Raw genomic sequence first — 261 nt, 5'->3', positions numbered from 1 at the left:
GGCCGGCAACAACATCGAGATCGTCAGCACCTCGCAGACAGCCAAAGTCATCGTCTCCGTCAAGGACGCCGTGCCCACCATCTTCTGCGGCAAGATCAAGGGCCTGTCGGGGGTCTCCACCAAAAACTTTTCCTTCAAAAGGGACCTGCCCCAGGACTCGGTGCTGCAGTGCTACGATGTGAAGAGCCCGCCCGAGCCCCGGGACAGCGCCGAGGCCCTCAGGAAACCCGTCAAAAACAGGAGCGTAAAGCTAAAGAAAAT

This window comes from Mesitornis unicolor, unplaced genomic scaffold (genome assembly GCF_000695765.1).
Source record: "Mesitornis unicolor isolate BGI_N332 unplaced genomic scaffold, ASM69576v1 scaffold5800, whole genome shotgun sequence".
Taxonomy (NCBI): Eukaryota; Metazoa; Chordata; class Aves; order Mesitornithiformes; family Mesitornithidae; genus Mesitornis; species Mesitornis unicolor.
This window is presented reverse-complemented; position numbering follows the sequence as displayed.